Below are 14,806 nucleotides of genomic sequence, written 5' to 3' on the forward strand. Positions count from 1 at the left end.
TGAACTGGGCACTTTTCCTGTGTCAATTTTTGCAAAGTGTAGGTTACTGTGTTTTTGGTATAGATTATACATGGAACATAACTCTGGAACCCCTAAACTATCTGTTCTCTTGTTTCATCTGTGCAATTCTCTAGCTGATAGCCCACTATGTAAACCTTCCTGGGTTAGCTATGTACGTTCATTATTAGATTCCTTAGGTTTTTTCCACTTTTTGGAAATTTGGCTGTAGTTTTCTCCCTGTAATTTTAAAAACATTGTAATGCAACGTCTAAAGGATCAAATTTATTCAAAAATGGAAACAAGAAATATATACAAATGAGATTTGCACCGCTTACAGAATGTTTAAAGAATATTTCATTTTCGAGAACTATTTAATAGACTTGCCACCAGCTCTGAGACTAAACTTAATAAAATTTAGACTAAGCTGTCATAAACTCCCTATTCAGCAATTAAGATATAGCGGTATACCGAGATATTTAAGAACATGTCCACTGTGTAATCTAGATGAGGTAGGCGATGAATTTCATTACAGTGGAACCTCGGTTAGCGAACGCCTCGGATAGCGAATTTTTCGGTTAACGAACAAAAATTTTGCTAAAAGTTTGTCTCGGATAGCGAACAAAATTTCGGATAACGAACAGACACGTGAACAACACGTGACCGACCAGCATGTCATCATTCGCGCTCGAGACACAGTTACGATCGGTCGTTCCTTACCTGTGCGCATTCTTCTTATTTAGTGATTGTTGTGCTTTATTTTAATAAGATAATCCTCAATCATGGCTCCAAAGAAGATTAAGAGCAATTAATAGTAGTGAGGTAATGACAAGAAAGCGGCCAACAAATGAATTGAAAAAGGAAATGATTTCAAAGTATGAAGGTGGCATGCGTCTGTCGGATATGTGATGTCGTATTACTGAAGAGTTTTACAAAAAGACAGAAGGAACAGACACTGGACAAGTTTTTTTCCTTTAACCTCAAAGCTACAGAAAAAGGAAGTCACCCCCCGATTTTATAATGTCACGTGTGCTCATGGAGGGGGAATCAAAGCAGTAATTCAACCCCTTCCTCCCCACATCTGCTTCCACCCACGCCGTCAAAACGGCAAGTTTTCTGATGTTTAAATGCTTTCCTTAATGTTTTTATGTTTATTTAACTCCATTTATATTGCATTATAACTGTTCTCATTAAAACAAATTCCTATATAGCCTGTAACTTTCAAATATTAGCGAGTCAACAGGGGCTGAGAACCAATTAAATCTATTTCCTCTATTTCTTATGGAAAAAATTGTTTCGGATAACGAACATTTCGGATAACGAACAGCTTTCCAGAACGGATTAAGTTCGTTAACCGAGGTTCCACTGTATTTGTTTGCGTGTACCCACCATTTCTTGGTTGCCTCGCGGAGAACGCTACTTCCGGTGTGTTTTGCATGTCATGTGGGTGAATTTGGGTTTCAGCAGCTGATGAGTGTTGGTTCCAGGCGTGTGCTTGTGGACTTGAGCAAATTTGTTCAAAGGGTGTTTTCATTGTTTGGATGATCTGTATGTATTTATACGTGGTGCCATGTGACTATTTACATGTGTTTGCTATGTTGTTGTCACCTGTAGTGAGTTTGTTGCTGCGATGGAGTTGTCATTGTGTTTTTTGTGATTGTGAGGTTATGGCTAAAAATGCCCCTGGGCTTATATAGCCATTAAATAAAAATGTTCAAAAAATGTTAAAAAAAAATGTTAGCTTGCCCTCGTTAGCTCGCCGCGCTCGCTCACCTGTCTCCAAACTCAGACTAGGAACGAATTTCCTCCCATTTCTTCGACGTCACCAAGACAACAGGTCAGCCTTAACTGCGTTATTTGTAGACAAATCTTCAGCACTATAAATTTTTCCTACAGTCATTAATTAATGATCCTTTATGCTAGACATTTATGTGTCTATGGCTTAGATTCGCGTAAAGCAGTAGATGCTGATGAATTTATGCACATCGTAAAATGTGGGTTGAAAAGTGTGTCTAGGAACGGAGGGGGCATTTTTTTCTATACATCCCTACGCTACACAGTAACATCTGCCAAACTATAGACATCTTAATCAGCGTAACTGTGCTATGCCAGCAAGTTACTGGCATTCCAGAAGCGCCTCAGTGTACCCTCGCTATAACCAAAGTGATAAACAACACAAAGTATTACTGACATACTATCAATAATATATTAATGACTAAAAGGCGCTCTTACCTAGCAGACCGAAAAGAGAAACTATTGTTACAAAAACACCTTTATTTTGTGTGTTCTGAATATATTTTATTGATGACTGCATTTTTTGTTTGTTCATTTTCTTACCGAGATTGTAGCATAGGCTGTCACCACGCACAGACACAAATACAAGACGGAGCGAGTGAGGGAAGCAGCGAAACATTTCCTTTTGTGGGCTGGTCAAATCTCGGCAAAGTTTGTGGGGCTGGCTGTTGGTTCTAACCGTGAGGAAGTTAGCCCGACTCTTTGCCCACCTCGCAAGGAGAAGCAGCTGGTTCAAATGATGCAGCAGACAGACAGCTGTGCTAAATCGGCTTGCTTTCAAATAGCAGCACGCACGCCAAGAAAACTAGTCGACAGTGAGGCTGGGTATATTATACGCTTCTAGTGTCAGACCTGGAAATCTCTGTAAAAGAAGGTTGTTTATTCATAAGTTATTGCCTGGACTCTCAGCCACATTCCCTAACATTACATAGCACCACGAACTAATATCTATATACGTCCGTGGTAACTCCTCTGCCAGACAGTATTGAACATCACAGGTTCAGATAACGTGTAATATGTACCTGCTGTGTTATTTTTAAATGATTGCTGATATCAGATTTAGTTATGTGTATAATTATATAAAGTTATCAAACTAAAAGCAAAAGCATTTCCACGAAAATTTACCAATTGTCTAGAAACAAGCATTTCTTAAACCTCCCTACAGAAAACTCTTCCTTGCAGCCCATATTCATCCTCTGGAATTTCGTAGTCAAGCTCATCTAAAACCAAAAATACAGTTTAATGATTTCCCCTAATGCGTCCTTCTAATGACAAACAGGCTAAAACGCGTCTTCATTTATAAAATTACTTACGGATAAACTGTCCTCTTGACTCTCTTCGTTAATGTCGACACAAAAATCACAAATTTCACTATATATATAGATATAATTGGGAAAATTGACCTATTTAAATGACTTCGGCATTACTCGGGTTCCGTGGTCTAAAATAGCCTTTTTCATCTTCAGCAAATGAACTATGACCTGCTTTCGACAAGAATTACTGAAATACCTAAATCGCAACGCATGATCATTTGCTGATCCATCTTTATCAATAACCAGGATATGATTCAAAACCATAAATCACTTGAGATACTTCCCGATTCCTTGATAACCTGTGAATATGTATTGATGATGACCCCTTCAGTATCTTTTAATGTCATACTTTATTTTATAGCAGTTTAGTTTATCCTTCCCCTGTAAAGGGAGAGGGATTGATGGAAAAAAGAATGCTTAACTTATTCTACCATCCTGTTAATGAAGAATTGCAGAGAGAGAGAGAGTGTCAGACAGACCACGAACTTGTATAACATCAGTAGACAGGTTGTTTCCATCACATTGACTTTGCCAGTACCACCAACGTTACCACCACATTGTCTATACAACTACCACCACCTTTACTACTACATTGTCGTGCAGATTGCAGACATTCGGCCGTTCCTGCCATTAAATCCCTGGAGTCGCGACTTACTTATGGAAATGGTCACTGCGTGGTGCTGCTCACGTCAACCCTGAGTCTGGGCGTAATTAAAATGGGAACTGGCGAAGGAGAAAGAAGCAGGCAGCAGGAGCCACTAACTTTTCCACTAACGTTTACTCGGAGTTGTTTGGGGGAGAGAGAAGGATGGAGATGGGGTGTATTACTGTTAAAAGAAAGGGAAAAAAACATGTTTGTGTGTGTGCGCGCGAGGGTGTGGGAGTTAGGGTTATGAAGTTTGTTAATAGTGCACACGATCAGGATTAGCATGACTGTAGCCACAGCTGTTATTAGGAAAGAGACGGGAACGGGGGAATAAAATCAAGAAATGAAAAAGGAGATGGCTGTATTCCTGTAAACCTCCTGCTGTGTGTGGAACACTAATTCAGCACAAGTGGTTTTTTTAAGTACGTCCTGAGTAATCCCGTCTTTATACAGCCTGAACTATCCAGGGCAGGTCACATGGGTCACTATGTCACACTGTGACAAAGAATTCGTGGACTTGTTAATTTAATGTATATATATTTTTTTTCATTTTACCTAACCTTTCCATTTCTATAGACAGTAGCCCTAACTCGTCATCGATGCTCTACATTGAATAATAAATAAAATAAAACATTTTCATCAGCAGCAGCAGCCCCTTAGCTAACCGTTGCCATCTCTCCCTTACTCTCTGCAATTTTCTGGGATTTGACCAATGGCAAGCCCGACCCCTCATGGATCTCGTCCACCGATCTCTTCTTTTGTCTTTTCTTTAACTTCCTTTCGCTGTTCCCTACAGGAGCATCTTTGTGGTCAGCAGGTGTTCATTGGATCTGATCATTCGCCGAATTCTTGTATCGTGTTTCATTCGGGACTATATTAGGAATTGTTATGTGACTTTAATATTAACAATTAACCAAACAGTCATATATATCAGACAACATAGTATCCACGCTAAGTTTACATTCGCTTCTTCTCTATTCAGCATCTACTCATTTGTCACTTTGCACGAATCGACCAAACTAAGCATATGTCAGTCGACAGAAAACAAATTTGTCAGAACTCATATCCATACTATAAGTCTGGCACTCAACTAGAGTACCGGAAGTAGAAAGGCTGACAAATAGCAGTGACGTAAGATAATTAATCATACAAGCGATCAACAGAAGGGACAACGCGATAGGCGTCGGCTTTGAAGAGAAATACCGAGCAGTGACACCCCCCTCAGGAATAGCCATCGACTGACTGGATTTGTCGCAGCAGGGGGGTCTTAAATCTGGCCGGACGACAATCTGGCAATCGACGGACAGCGAATAATCTGTGACACTAAGCACGCGGACCGTTCTCTCCCTGCCAGAGCTAGTCCAAGCCGGCGGGAGACCAGGAGAGTTACTTAAGCTCGAAGAAGTTGCCAGAATCACTTAGCAACGGTAGGGAGGCTGGACGGGTAAAGAATCATTGGTGAGGGCATAGGTCACGGAGGGAAAGGATGGAGGAGGGAAACAGTCGCCTAGGAAACATAGGAAGTACAGTAAGGGTTGACTGGGGGATAGGTACTTCACGGACTGCACGGAAAAGGTATGCTAAATTGGCAAATAGGAAAGTGTAGTGGTCACTTGGGGCTGAGGGGGGTACAAAGAAGGTTAAGGAGATTACTTAGGGCTTAGTTTGCGACAGACGGCAGATGTCAGATGGCGGCATCAGGTGCTGGAGGTTTCTTCAGCAGGCGGCAAGAATGGGAAGAGGAAGAGAAGTGGAATTGGTGTTTCCGACGAGCAAGCAGATTAGGCTACACTACTGCAAAAGTAGCCGGTCCTGTAAACATGTGCCACTGGCAGAAAAAGAACAGAGTGTCCGATACGAGATCCGAACCCAGAAAAGACACCCCAGGCACTAACCGTTGCGATACTGGGAAAGAATAAAACGAGGGGCAAGAGAACATAGACCAAATGTTTTTAGGAGTTCAGATTCACTCTCAGTTGCAGGAAGTACAGAATGCCATCATCATCATCATCGTCATCGTAGTCATCATCATCATCAATCATCAACAACAATGAAAAGTAAATGTGATGCAACTGATGAAAGGAGGTTTTTTGGACATCGTTGATCATGAATCAAAATCTGAATGTCTGACATTATGTCCCGTGCCTATGTCCTAAAGCCCAGCCATGCGAGTCAAGTTTTATGTCATCATGGCATGGAAATGTTCAGCTTTATGTCATCACCTCATGCAAGAATTTGGCTATGTGTCATTTGTTCCCAGTGCAAACTTCTGAGCCAACGCGATCTTTGGCACCGGAACAAGAACTTCTGATTGAACAAGAACTCGTCCTCTAAGCAGTATGCACTGTCAATATCAAGACAGCCCCAGGTCCTGATGCTCAACAACGATACGCCCCTGCCTTGTGTCCCTCCGGAGGTTTTGTGGCACGCAGTAGATTGTGATCAGATCTTCTGCCTTTGGAAACTGTCTGACGCCGTGCCAGAGCCGAAGAAAACTAATTCAAACAGTTGAATGATTCCAGAGCCCTACCTCTGACTCCCTTGTAATGAAATCCCGAGCAAAATGATGACAACATTAGACGTGAGGGTTGCTGAGAACTAACTCTTCATTCGCATCAATGCGTGTAATGTCCGAGGAGAGAGGCCGACCATCCCACGCTGTATCTCAGAAATGGATAGTCCCACTCCCACGGTAGACATTTTTTCTGAATTTTCGTTCCTAGTCAACCTTTTTTATTTTAAGACTAATATTTTGGAGTTTGGGATAGATATTTTATAATATTGTGTATTACAATACAGTGTTGTGTTCTGTTTTTTTCCCCACACGCTTTATCGCTTAGAGAGGATCGTAGATGATGGGTTTAGACCTCGCCTTAAGTGCACACAATTTCTTTGAGAACATGATATCTGATTTATCTATCTGCTTTATAATTTGGAGTGATATAACTTGAGCAGCTGACGCGGATAGACAGCACCAACCCAAAGCAACGAACCCACAGGTGCAGTCCCCCAAACCTTTTAACAAAATCTCTTGACAATCGTCTGCTATTTGGCTATGTGAAGAACTGGGAGACAGCAAGTCTACATTTCAAAAGCATCCGTGAGTTTACAGGGATAAAGAGATTAGCCTGACCTCAACAAATTGAACATTATTTAGAACGCCTTCCAGCGAGGGTTTGGCAGAGGGATTTAGAAAGTTTCTACTCACTTCGACTCCTTTCAATCTTTCAAAGGTTTTGTGTTTCTCCGAGGATTTTTTCTCCAATTATTTCTTCTGGAATGGTTTCAGATACTCGAGCTTAAATCCTCTAGCTAGACGAACAAGTCAATTAGCTGAAAAAAGCTATGACGACCGAACAAGCCCCAGCCAGGCAGTGATGACTTTAAAATGTGTTGGAAAGCATCAAATTCTTCACTTCAGACACATCAGTTCTTGCCCTTTTCAAGAATAAAACAAAATGCATCAAAAAATTACATTTCGGCTTCCATGGGTAATTGATCCATCTATACTTTAATGACAATACAGCCCTAATCGTCGCAAAATCAAATGCTCAGAAACTGAAGTTTCTGTGAAAAACGAGCAAGGCAATGGCTTCTGCAAGCTGGATTAGATAGGCAACCTTCCTCTGAATTCAAACTTTAATAGCAGTAATTGATTAAAGCAAAAGGAATAACTTCGTCTGCTTAAAAAAAAAAAAAATAGGAAGAACACAGAGGAAAAGGAGTTGAATGAAGGACGTGAAAGCATCAGCACGTTCAATCACGGACGTGTACAGGTGGACTGCTGTCTGTCTGCCAAGACCAACGCTTAGCCTCTTGCGAAGTTCTCCGCTGTTAGTCTCGGCGAGCCGTAACAATGAATGTGACTAAACCGGAAGCTTTGTAGTCTCATGCCTCGTTTTAGTAGTTAACTGGAAAAATCGTCTGCCAGCAGTCCAGTAATACAAGTTCGTGGTTCAATGGCAGATAACCACGTGAACTGAGGTGGGTGGAAGGGTTAAGTCTGGAGCAAGAAGGATGTGGCGCTGGGAAAGCCCAGCAGGGAGCTGCGCGGTACAGAAGGTGCAGGTGATGTCTGACCAGGGGAGCAGGGAGGGTGGGCAACATTCTAATCCGTATTAAGTGCGATTACGGAGGAGGCTCACTGCACGAACAGCTCTGACAAAACTAGGGTGAAGTCAGTGGGTATAAGCTGTCAACAATTCCCCAGACCCCCATAACTCCACCCGCTGGCTTCCTCGTATTCAAAAAAGAACCGTGCGTCAAAGAATCGAGGAGTGTAAAACGCCAGAGACAGACGGGGGATGATGAGTGGTGGGAAGGGATAGGGTAGACTGGGGTCGCGAAGAACTTGAAGACATCTGATCGTCATCATTTACAGGCTTGCGAAATTGTCGAGTGGAGTGACTATAGATCATCTTCCACGTTATAGCTGAATGTCCATTGCGACTAAAAATACATGTTAATGCTAATATTTCTTTTTCAAGACACGTCGTTACTGACGTTCACGTTTTCTTTTCCGTTTACGAACTTACATGGATCAACCAGCCATTATGAGCATTTTTAGTAACAAGGTCGATTGTGAGAACGTTCGAATATTCTTTCTCGTGTTACCATACTTCGATCATTCAAACCTCCGAAATTTATGTTCATTTTTAATTGAGATTCAGATTCTACAAACCAAGGACCTTTTCACTCCTGCGCGTAGGTAAGTCCCCTGGAGAGACATCAATGGAGGCCGATAATGAGATTTTTTTTTTCAAGTCCTTAGAGTGCAATGTTTTTTCAAATAACTGGGTTTAGTTCATACACGATTCTTATTCACAAAATCTGGGCAAATAATCCTCTCCTGTTCATATGATACCGGGCTGAAAACATAGAAATGCACTGAGGGAGGTCAAAGACAGGATGTGTAGGGACAGGACAAAGCTGATGTGGTTGGGGCTGCAGCCAACGAGGGACGAAGGACCGTTCATAGTTGTGTATGTCAATATTTAAACATGATGTCATGGAGCTGACCTTTTTCTGTGAACTGATGAACAGATCTGTGTTTTCGTGGGCAGAAAATTTGATTAATTGCTCAGATGCATAAAATTTGCATCTTAATTCCTTGACTTGTTCACTTTCTTTTTCAACGGATGGGTTTTGAAATGTGTGTGTGTGTTTTCACTAGAATAGGTAGAAATACCTTCAAGAAGACTTTCTATGACTTACCTTACCTGTAAAGGTTAAACTCACCTGTATTTGACCAATGTTTTTGTAGATATTACAGAGTGAAATTTCCCTTTCTCGAGCTCCCTAATCAGTCTACGGACAGCAAGGCCAACAAAAGCAACTACCGCAGAACTACCTTTCAGAAAAATCGTATTCTTCAAGTTATCTTCCGCCATAGCAAGAAGTTCCAACCACGGGATTGTAGTAATGCCATGAGTTCTGCACAGACCATTCAAAGAACAGAGTCGTTGCAGAATAGCCATTTTCTCTTTTATTTTTCCAAGAGCGCTGGCATCACAAGCGGCTGAAGGGGAGGAGCTGCTGTGCCATGCTAACATGTTTAAGACTCCCTCAAAGTTCTATTTCATTTGCACTAATCAAAGGTTGCAGGCCAGACCAGACTGAGTGGCGCTGGATGCTGCCAGATACTCTGGCGTTGATAGGCGATGACCTGGAGAAGGAGGTATGAAGATAATACAATACACCAGTTCAATAGGTCGAGTGAGTGGGAAACTAATGTGGGTAGAGGCTCTCATTCTTCAAGGTGGATTCTACAACAGACTCGCTAAACAGGATGCGACTTCCGAGGAATGAAAGCTAAATATCTGCTTTGGCTTGATTGCCAGCAAAACAAACATACACCGCTGGAACCTGCAACAACAGTCATGTATGATTGAATGCTGGATATATATTTAATAATATATATATAATAATATATAATAATATATATATTTAAACACAGACTTCGACTATATATCTATATCAATTTTTTTGGCATTTTACACAGTATATCAGACATACAGGTACAGGTTCCAACAAATTGTAATAATACACAATCATAAGTACAAAACATTATTCATTATTACATAGCCAAAAAGATTTACAAGTAAATCGCATAATTCACAATGTGTGTGTGTGTGTGTGTGTGAAAACTTTATTTCTTCTTTATCCTAATCCTTATTACATCTCTCATCAATACCATCGCTCATCTTCGTTCGTCATTTTTCGTCCTACTAGCCAAAACTTTGTTTCCATCATTCGTTCTTGTTTCTGTCTTGGGAGTAATCTACATTCACGTCCAGGCCAAGATGGACTCATGTCTGCCATTCAATCAACAGGTGAGGGACTATACATGGCAACAAGTGTCGTAAGGTCGGACAGAATATTCAGCTCTTGGGTGGCTGGGGACTGACTGCCAGGTACTCATCACCCGGCCCGCAGGTGAGTAGCTTCAATCAGCTTCTTGGCACAGGGCAGGGAGAAACGCCAGCATTTTCAGACAACTGTAAACAAGAATTATTCTTCTTCTGAGACTAATTTCAAAGCCCTCACTCTTTTCGAGACTAATTTCAAAGGCCGCTGACGTGTACTCACGGACCATGCAACAGAGGGATGCAGACAGCACACGTAGACATCTCGGTCTCTGCTGCTGGAGCCTGTCGAAGGAGGCCAGAAGTTTTTGCATGGCAACTGGGCTGAAAAAGTTCTGGCGATTAACATGAAAGGCAGCGCGTGCCAAGATCCTTCTGACGCAAAACTAATGTCAAGAGTCTTGTGCCAAGGGGCTCCAACTTTTGGTGCGTTTCGTCCTGTGAGGTAAATAATACCCGACGGAACCAAACTCAGCAAGAAAAAAAAAAAAAAAACTAAGAAAAAATTTCCCATCATTCGTGTTTGACCGGGTGCTTACATCTAACAAAACTGCGGACAACCAGGGTCACAGGTTCATCTAAAAATAGCTACACCCTCATTTACCATTTACCCACTCAGTCATCACTACTTATCCCTTCCTTAACATCGTCACAATTCCTTTCCTCCTTCAACAGAAAACGATCGCTGAACCTCCTATTCCTCTCTCTTTTTCTCTCTTGACCACATTGAGCTCGCTCACTTTTTCACTTTCCTCCGTCCTTCGTTGTTTTCTCCCGTCTTTTCTCTTCTTCCTCGGTGTTCTCTTTTGATTGAACAGATCTCCCTAAGGGCTCTCTGCTCAGGTTCTCACCATTAAGCTTCTTCCGTTTCAGCTGATTCTTTTTTACGTATTCTCTATTGAAATGTCAGAAAATTGTAAAAATGAAGTCTTAAAACTTGCGTTTACACAAAAAGAAACAAACAATAAAGCCCACCACATGTTTATCTAATGTCGATTTCCCAAAATTTTATTTTCACAGGCATTCTACCAGTTGCCAACTGAATCCTCTGTTTGGTTCGTGTTCACAAAATGTTGAGTCAAACAAGAAAATGTTAAAATAATGTAATTTTTAAATATAAATAATAAATAATAAACTCCGATAAAATTTTTAATCTGACATGCATGAGGATGATAATCTTTCTGTCGTTTGACAGCAGCTCCGCCTCTCACAAACCTCTGGTCATCTCCTTAATTGCAGATGCAACGAAAAACGAGAGCAACTATAAGGACAATCCATGCAATCGTCTATATCAAGACCAAGCTAAGCAATTGTTCTTTACCAAAGGGTAAGCCAGGCAATTATTGTATCGAGGTCAAAGGAGAGTAAGAATAATGAGTTGCACCAGACACAAGCCAGGCCATCGTCTGAACTCAGTCTACAAGAGTTTGGCCAAGGTGCAACTCCTGGGAAACCGCAATTTTCGCTCACCACACTTAAAGGCTGGAGGACGTCCAACTTCCCTGAGAGAAGCTGTCATGGAGGGTGTTCCAACCGTTACAAAGAATCCGGGTAGTGGGTAGATCCGGACGGCCACAAGAGACTAGGCAGATGGGGAGAGCGAGAAGTGGGAGGGGATGAGAGAAAGATTTGAACTTTCTAGATGGCGACTGTTCTTTTAAAATGGAGAACGTGCAGTAAAAAGGAATAACAAAATAATCAATGTTGATCGAGTTTTTATTAGTCAAGCCACATCATATGAAAGATTCATGTTTCATGTTTCAACCCATACACTTGGAGGGGAGGGGAAGAAAGGAAGGAGAGAGAGACTAAAAATCCAACACCTACAATTCTTGAACCCGCATTACTTACCCATTCTTTGGAACAGGAGAATGGGAGTTGGGTAGGAGGCGGGAAGAAAACCTGTTTTTCTTTTCGTCTGTAGGTAAGTAGTCAGGTCTGACTGCCGTATATTTCCTGACGCAGATCGTGGAGGCGGGTCAAATTTAATTTATTTCCGCGCACAGGCTTGTGGGCTGGTACAATCAAATGGATTCCCACCTACCTACTTGGCGGGCAAGTGGAATTAAATTTTCTTCTTTGTACAGGCTTACACACAAAGTGCGATGCAATTTGCCTCAAAACTTGTCATCGGATAAAATTTATTTAACCTTATTTTTTACCACCACAAACAACACTCCTTGCCCAACCCAATTCCTCTTACATACTTGACAAGTCTCGTTCGAAAACCGCCAGATCCTTGATTAAAATATTTAAACAATTTATTTAGTTTTCCATAAACAATTTATTTAGTTTTCCAGATACAGTTATGGCTGGATAGGGGTAGGGGACGGGGATATGAAAATACCAAAAATCCACCTACCCCCAAGATAGTGTAAGTGAAGCTGAACATTTTTTTAAAGAAAAAATTTTATGTTTGTGAAAATAGCAAAGTCATATGTAAACTTTTTTTTTCTTTTGCGACTATAATCTCCTTAAAAGTGCTGCTGAAAAGTTAGACATGCTTATACGTCTGCACTGTAATTCCTTCTCTCTCTCTACTCCCTCGTGGCGACCTAAATGTTCCATTGTTTGACGTTTGGTACTGAGAACTGTTGGATGCGCAGTGTGGTCGTGGAACTTTTCTGTCGCCCTGGAGTCTGAACCCTGCACCTGCGGGACACGTGTGTACCCCAGTTGTGACGTGACCTTATCCTCAGACCGACATTGTTTTCTCATCTGCGATGATCAGATCGGTGCAGTGCTGACGCCGCGACCACCGCGACATGACGGGACGTCAGCATTGGTCACCTCTCGCACCGCACGTGGGAAAGGTCAGAGAATCTGTGGTACTCCAAGACCATCTGATGGACTAAACTCAGTTCAAGAACGTTCATAGACTCTGTCTTCCATTTAACGAGTGTACCCGCCGTGGGTCGGGTAACAGAACTTACAACTCGTCCATCACGGGTACTCGGGTTGTGGCATTTAGGACAAAGGTCGACCTCGAATTGAGTTTTGACTCACCACTCTGTCCTGCAGAGAAACAGAATGAAAGTCAGAAAGTCTCCTGATAGGATTTGAGGTGCCAGAGAAAAAAAAAAGTAAGTATCGAAAACTAAGATTAAAGATCCTGGCAAAGCAATTAAAACTTTTAACCACGTTTCCATGAAGACAGGCCACATGTGGAACATCTTGCCGACTTTTACAAGTTAGTCTGACCTAGCCCTCTCTCCCTCCCTTCCTCATATATATATATTCAATCAAAGTGGTTCCATTTTCATCGCTGCCACTAAGAGCATCGCCTGATGGCATGCGAGCAGTTGACCGGAATGTGACCCTGATGACAAGCCTCCCAATGTTTTGAATATCTGGCATTATCTCGACCTTTTTTTTTTTAATTTTAAAAATAGTATTTCGATACAAAAAATGTGTGTGAATGGGTGCTTTCATGCATGTGTGCATGTGTATGTTGAATGTGTGTGAACTATTAGAAGATGTGTGTTTGTGTGTTCTTGCTTGGATATCCTTCCTTTCACATTGGCTGCCTGGTCTGAATTCTGTTTCTCATCACACACGAAGGAGAGGAAGAGAGAGAACGGTCAAAAGACAGAGACAGACAAATAGAGAAAAAAAGAAGAGTGGAGAATATAATTATGTATAAAAAGAGAGTGTGTGGGAATCAAATAAGAAATAAAGACAGTGAGACGCGAGAGGGGGAGAGAGGGGTGGGGAGATCCTTACGTAATATGTTTATGTTTTGAAGTTTGCTGTAGACATGCCTACAAGAAGCACTCCAAAGCTGGCAGACAGCCATGCACTCCAGACCTAATGAAATGTATTCAGTCAGCTTCTTTTTTTTATGGAGTTGGGGGAAAGGTCTTTACAGCAGCCTGGTGAGAGAGAGAGAGAGAAAAAAATGCGGTAGGAAAGTGGGTGGGAGGGTAGTCACAAACTTCCAGTTCGATATAAATTATTTTTGACTGCATGCAGTGTTATGTTGCCATGGGTATAAGGTCACGAACTCTGGTTAGAACGTCTCTTGTTACAATACATTCTCACCTCCGGTAACACCTGTACCATCACTACCACCGTGACAAACCTGACGACCTCTCCTGGCACTTCTATGGCTACAGAGTCACGTGACCATCATTGTCCAGTAAAAGTAGGAAAAAATAAATAAAGTGTCAATACGGTATTTGTAAAAGGGCTTTTTTTTCCCTCTCTCTCTCTCTCGATAAATACAAATCTGTGATACAGGTGTTGAAATAATCAGCCGTGGTAGCGGGACTCCGTGTAACCACTATCCCCACCTGCAGGTAGAGTGTCTTTGTTGTACTCGGCGGAGCATCTACAGGCTGAGAATTTTTTGCGCACTGTAAGCTCCAGTTTATTTATATACCGGCAGTTGCTTTTGCTTTTCCCTTTTCCCTTTCCAGAGCTCCTGGATGTCGATTCACTATTAGCATTTTTTCGATGAAATGCACGGCTTTTACATGGCTAACAGGTCGGCAAGCTGTTGCGAGGGAGAGGTTTGCTTTCCTCGACATGGAAGACCGGCGACTCGCGGTTTGCACCCTCCTACCTCTCAACCCACCCGCTACATGAACCTGTTACTGTTACCTGCTCTCACCGGCTGTGTACGAGCACCATGTTGTCAGGTAATGAACTGTTGCGGCTGAATTCGCAAAGGCTTTTTACAGCTGCGCAGT

The 14,806-nt window shown here is 41.9% G+C and overlaps 1 long non-coding RNA gene across 2 annotated transcripts; it reads left to right on the top strand.

Moving 5' to 3' along the window:
• Nucleotides 1–1,734: 1,734 nt before the first annotated feature.
• On the top strand, nucleotides 1,735–11,777 carry LOC112563739. Of its 2 annotated transcripts, XR_003099116.1 has the most exons (4): nucleotides 1,735–1,834; nucleotides 2,351–2,606; nucleotides 10,083–10,560; nucleotides 11,355–11,777. It is a non-coding gene; the product is annotated as an uncharacterized LOC112563739 (long non-coding RNA). The 2 variants fall into 2 exon arrangements; XR_003099115.1 differs by lacking the exon at nucleotides 11,355–11,777 and having other exon boundaries at nucleotides 10,083–10,610.
• The last annotated feature ends 3,029 nt before the right edge of the window (nucleotides 11,778–14,806 follow it).

The sequence above is a fragment of the Pomacea canaliculata genome, linkage group LG5 (genome assembly GCF_003073045.1).
Source record: "Pomacea canaliculata isolate SZHN2017 linkage group LG5, ASM307304v1, whole genome shotgun sequence".
Lineage (NCBI taxonomy): Eukaryota > Metazoa > Mollusca > Gastropoda > Architaenioglossa > Ampullariidae > Pomacea > Pomacea canaliculata.